The following is a 6,000-nucleotide window of genomic DNA, read 5'->3' as shown; positions in this document are numbered from 1 at the left end:
TTTACAAATGTATCCAAGTATGCTTTTCTCTCGTGCACTTTCTCTCTCTTTCTTTAATATTTTTATGCGTGACTTCAAAATATCTCTAACGGTCACCCCAGCATGAGTTTTTTTATAAACGTGATGTTAGAATGTTCTCTCCATTCCAGAATGTGAGTGTTACTCAACAGTACATTTAATCCGCGCTGCCCTCTAACCAAGGCAGACAACCTGTTTGTATTTATAGGCTCAACTAGTCAATTTCAAATGATTTTATAACAAGTTTTGATTTTCTAAGAACAGTTTGAATTGAAGTGTGTTCCGCCTCCTCATTCATTCACATCAAAAATAGTCATTTTTACTTTTGCGGACAATACATGTTTTTTGACATTTCTGACCCGGACAAAATTCCCCAAGAACTTCCCAATTGTTTGTGCAGTTCAAGTCTGCAGACATTTGCGCGTCTTCTGAGTTTGGCTGGTGTAGGCAGTCATTGTAAATAATAATTTGTTGTTAAATGACTTGCCTAGTTTAATAATGGTTAAATAAATAAAAATTCATATGACCATGGTTTGTTTTCATTTGGCCTTTTTAGCATAGCTCTGTTCTGCCCTGCCTTGCCCCCCTGTGGAGATCAAAAGTTACTGTTTCTTACTGTTATAACTCAAACTTGTGATTTTGTCATTGCAATATACTACTTTTTATAGCAGTGTTTATTATGTTACTTATTGTAGTATTGTTTTATTGCTATATCCTTATATTGTATTCTAATGAATAATTACTCTTTATTCTGTACTTTCAGAAACCACAAACAGTACTGGCCAATATCAGAACTGGAACTGGAGCTGGACACCTTTGAAGATGAAGATTGAGGACAGCTTTGTCTGCTAGCGTACACTCCTTAACAGTTGTACTGGATGGAAACACAGCAAGAAAACACACACGCCAATATGTAATAGCCATCTATTTTATTGCAGGATTGGTGGAGGTTGGTTCAACAACAACAACAAAAACATGTTTTACTTGAGGAAAAAAAAACATATTTTATGTTCAAGGAAAGACTGAACTACAACTGCATTTCCACCCCCACCTCAAAAGGCATAGTATCATGGCAGGTCACCTGTCAGGTCAGTCAGTCATTGATTGCCTCAGATGTGCTCAATAGTGCTTGAGCATATGATACTCCCCAAAGCATGGTGAAATACATAGAGGTGTATCACAAGCTGAACACATGTATTTTGTCAACTTCCTCTGCTGACTTCTCCTGGTGCCAGACAGGCAGTCTTTGCAGTGCCTCCGTGTGCGACTACCTTGAGCAGCAGTTTGGGGGACTTTGAAGGGAAAATGCTATGCAGTGAAGCGTAGGGGATTGTCCGCAGCAGGACAACCCCCAGTGGATGGGCGCCGAGGGGTGTTGTGCTTCTCCAGCAGTTCTCTCATGAGGTTCTCTCTGTACTTTTGGTAGGTCATTACTTTACATATGAGGGAAGGGAGAGGATGATGAGGCAGTGGGTAGGTGTGTGAGATATTGTCACTATAATTGCATAATGGAACTGTATGTGATTTGTATGTGAACTGTATGTCCAATTACAAAAAAATCCCTTGTTCAGTAATCATCTCACCTGTTAGTTGGCAGTGACCTATGTGGCCATTGAAGGCAGCAGTGTCGATCAGATGGAAAAATATTTTCAGAGTGCATTCCACAAAGTTGTTTATCATGCCCGCCTTATCCACTGCCCCCATTTTGAGGGTGTCAACCACACAGACTGGTTTTATTAAAAACAAAAAAAATGTAAACCTTTATTTAATCAGGAAAATTCCATTGAGACCCAGAGACTCTTTCTCAAGGGAGACCTGGCAAAGAAGGTCGCAACAATCAATACATTACATAATTACATTTACATTACATTTTTCTCTCTCCCATCAGGTGGTCCACCTTCCCTGTGGCCGACATGGTTGCTGTATGGACAGTGTAGAGGACATGGACGTCTCGTTTGTCATGCCACTTTACTGCCATCTGTTGACCGTTCTCCTTGAACTCCACCTCCCCTCTCTGCATCTTCCTGCATCCGAATGCCAGCATCCCCTTCCTGTTTGACCTGACTGTGCCACAGGCCCCTGTGCTGTTGGAGAGCAGATGCTGGAAGAGTGTGGGACTGCTGTACCAATTGTCCACATACAAAGTGTGTCCCTTGCCGAGATGAGGAGCCAGCATGGTCATTACCACAGACCCGGACACCCCAAGACCCTTATAATGTTGGATGTCAGTGGTGGACCCTGTGTAAGTTATAATGTCCTGGACAAATCCTGTCTTCACATCACACATGACAACGAACTTGACCCCAAACCTGTGCCTTTTGGAGGGAATATATTGACGGAACACCAGCCTACCTTTCCATAACATCAGGGACTCATCAATGCATAGATCCTTGTATAGGCACAAAGAACCGATCAAATGCTGATGTCAGGCTGGTAAGAACATTTCTTAGTTTATATAACCGGTCGATACTTCGATACATCCAAAAATAAACTGCTCACATTCTGGACATAACTTTGTACGGTCTGTGTTTACGCTAAATGTTTCTGAAAAAACTGTGGCCAGCTCAAATGCATTTTGTTGCATCAATCGAAACTGGCCGTTCTAAATAAGTGTTCTCAATAAGCGTTCTAATCACACCGGTTTGATCGTATGCTACAGGGACCACTGTAGAACGATCACACCCATGTGTTGGTACGTGTGAAAAGGTTAAATCTCCATCTTGTGTAACACGTGTTGGTCCGCTAGGGACCTGTTACCATTTTATAAGTTCTAACCAATAACCTAGACTGTTTGTGTATGTGTATCTTATATTATCATTTATCTTGATAGTAAATAAATAATCAACTCAATTGGTGTGGTCGGAATTATTTAGTGAGACCCGGGTTTGGCAAATTTACGAATTATGCAATGTTAAGAATGAGACTGGTCAGGAAATGTATTAATTAGTGACTGCCATGAAATCGATATTCTGATATTCTTTGAGTTAATTTGGGAAACGGTAACTCATTAAACAAACTTTCCCCATGGTGCCCCAGGTTACTGAGCTATTCGATGAATAGCAGTCGTCACATTAATGATACCAACGTCATGACACAGGTCCGCCGTAGGCAGACCTGGCTCTCAAAAGAAGACAGGCTATGTGCACACTGCCCACAAAATGAGGTGGAAACTGAGCTGCACTTCCTAACCTACCAAATGTATGACCATATTAGAAACACATATTTCACTCAGAATACACAGCTCCACAAATAATTCGAAAACAAACCCAATTTTGATAAACTCCCGTATCTACTGGGTGAAATACGACAGTGTGCCATCACAGCAGCAATATTTGTGAGCTGTTGCCACAAGAAAAGGGCAACCAGTGAAAAACAAACACCATTGTAAATACAACACATATTTATGTTTATTTATTTTCCATTTTGTACTTCAACTATTTGCACATCGTTACAACACTGTATATAGACACAATATGACATTTGAAATGTCTTTATTCTTTTGGAACTTCTGTGAGTGTAAGGTTTACTGTTCATTTTTATTGTTTATTTCACTTTTGTTTATTATTTACTTCACTTGCTTTGGCAATGTTAACATATGTTTCCCATGCCAATAAAGCCCTTGAATTGAATTGAGAGAGAGAGAGGGGGAGAGGGAGAGAGGAGGAGGAGGGAGAGATAGAGTGGCACCTGGATAAACAGGGGAGTCAATAGCATGAGCCCTGTGTTCCAGTTCATTTGGCCCAAGCGGAGAGGAGGGTAAACCCGCTTGCTCTCTTACCCGTCTCTCTCCTCTTTCATTCCTCCCCTTCTCTTCCCCAAAGCTCTTCAAAAGTCTAGCGCAGCCTTAGGAATCTAATGTTGCATTCAAACATAACAAACACACACGCCGCACACCATCCAGGCAGATCGCTCAAGAGTGACTTCAAACTTTGACGTCTTTCAATGTCTTGAGGACGTTGGAAAATCCCTTCAAAACCAGCCATTGGGGCAACAGTGAGCAGTATTACCATCAAGTTTGCTCAAGTATTGTGGATGGGGGACATGGATGGGCGTAATCCAATGACCCTGGATCAGGTTGTGTGCTCGATCCCAGTTTATTTTATTTTTGTTTTAATGCTATCCCGAACCTTAACACTTATCTTAACCATTCGGAATTAGTGCCTAAACGTTATGTTTTAACCCCATCCGAAACGCTCATGCACACATGCACAAGTGACTGCAAACACACTGACAAATGCAAACACACACAATGGTGTATTTAAGAAAAAAATACTTCAATGTACTATATGTCGTTTTTTGGGGGGTTTATGTACTTTACTTTACTATTTATATTTTTAACAACTTTTACTTCATTACATTCCTAAGGAAAATAATGTACTTTTTACTCCTAAAGTACTTGTTATATTTTTAATTCTTAGCAGGACAGAAAATGGTCCATCAACACACTTATCAAGAGAACATCCCTGGTCATCCCTAATGCCTCTGATCTGGCGGACTCACGAAACACAAATGCTTTGTTTGTAAATGATGGTTGGAGAGTGCCCATGGCTAAACGTAAGTTTAAAAAAAAAACAAGATAACACACAAACAAACACACACACACACACACACACACACACACACACACACACACACACAGTCAGTAGAAACACAGCTGTTGGTTCAGTTGAACAGAGGGACATGGACATGACATCACCAAACGCTCAGTCTACAGGACACAGTGAGATAGAGGTACTGTTCCCCTTTATAGGTCAGCATTTCCCATCCATCTCTTCATGTTACTGTGAGGCTGAACCAAGGTTGACCAGAAGCTAAAGGTAAAGGTGAAAGTACTCCAAAGGAATGTAGATTGTGATGTGACACTTACTCTCCCTAGCGCTGTCTGCAGGTTAGCATATGCCATCTTTCTCTCCAGGTCCCCCCATACTGAGGCTGAATGAAGCTTGACCAAAAGGTAAAGGCAAAACAGAAGTACAAATGGTAGAGGTAGTGTCCAAAGGGCCACTGCTTCTAGTCTAGGAAGTCCCCCCTAGCAGCCACGAGGACAGATGACTTCACCTAGAATGAACCTTATTAAGGGAATTTGTAACCCCTAAACTGTGTTGACAATGGCAAGTTTCCATTCTATCACATCATCTCTGTTTCTTGAGCAGGTATGTGTGAATCACCCTATTTTTTCCACTGAGCTGTTTATTGGTTCATGCACCAACCAAAGATCCTGTTTACAGTTTGCAGTTGGTTGAGTCAGATAGTACCTTCTTGCATCATAGACCAGGAATGGGACACTCAGGTCCCGTAGCTTCCTATTTTTTTCCTCTCCCTGGCACTTCATTGGTACATTAATGTCACTGATTGGTCAGGGAGGCCATACACCTGGTTTTCCAGATAAGTGCCCATCCCTGATATAGCCGAAAAGGTGATTGAATGTTTTATGCTGGTCATTGTCTAATTGTGTATGCTGCTGCTTTGGCTAAGTTTCTTCAGTAAAAGATAAAAGAACTTCACCTGAGATGATCCTGAAAGCAAACAATCCTCTCATTCCATAGATTATGATCTGTTCATACCAACATTCCATAGAACACAGAACATGGGAATTGTGACAGTATCATTATGGCTCCAGCAGATATCCAGTGAGATTCCGGTCTTGAACATTTTTTAATATCCCTCACTGATTCCCTTTGTTTATTGAAATTCCAGACCTCTGTCTTATCCCATTACCTTGTCTCACTAAGAAGAAATATACAATACCTGTTTAGGCTATTGTTGGTGTGTTTTATCAACACACTTATCAAGAGAACATCCCTGGTTATCTCTACAGCCTCTGATCTGGCGGACTCACTAAACACAAATGCTTCATTTGTAAATTATGTCTTAGTGTTGGAGTGTGCCACTGGCTATCCATAAATCTAAAAAATATGAAATTGTACCACCTGGTTTGCTTAATATAAGGAATTTGAAACAAATCGTACTTTTACTTTTGAT

Source organism: Oncorhynchus mykiss, chromosome 23 (assembly GCF_013265735.2).
Source record: "Oncorhynchus mykiss isolate Arlee chromosome 23, USDA_OmykA_1.1, whole genome shotgun sequence".
Classification (NCBI taxonomy): domain Eukaryota; kingdom Metazoa; phylum Chordata; class Actinopteri; order Salmoniformes; family Salmonidae; genus Oncorhynchus; species Oncorhynchus mykiss.
The sequence above is the reverse complement of the archived record's forward strand: the minus strand, read 5'-3'. Positions refer to the sequence as shown.